This window comes from Gekko japonicus, unplaced genomic scaffold, assembly GCF_001447785.1.
Source record: "Gekko japonicus isolate JY-2015 unplaced genomic scaffold, Gekko_japonicus_V1.1 scaffold181, whole genome shotgun sequence".
Lineage (NCBI taxonomy): Eukaryota > Metazoa > Chordata > Lepidosauria > Squamata > Gekkonidae > Gekko > Gekko japonicus.
In genome coordinates this window covers 269,296-269,532 of record NW_015171507.1, presented here as the reverse complement: position 1 = coordinate 269,532, position 237 = coordinate 269,296, and positions in this window count along the sequence as shown.

The following is a 237-nucleotide window of genomic DNA, read 5'->3' as shown; positions in this document are numbered from 1 at the left end:
GGGAGGGAGGGAGGGAGGGAGGGAGGGAGGAAATTGGTTTGATGTTTCATCCAGAGAGCGTTAGATCCCACAAGGTGTGCAGAAATGCCAACTGAGGTATTCGAATCTCAACTTGCTGGTACAACAGGGTGGTTGTATAGAAGATCAAGACTGTAAGACGCTTCAAAATTCCACAAACGATAGATAATAATAGAGGGACTGAGTCTCCTTGTGGTCTCGTAGTTAGAAAGCTGCTGG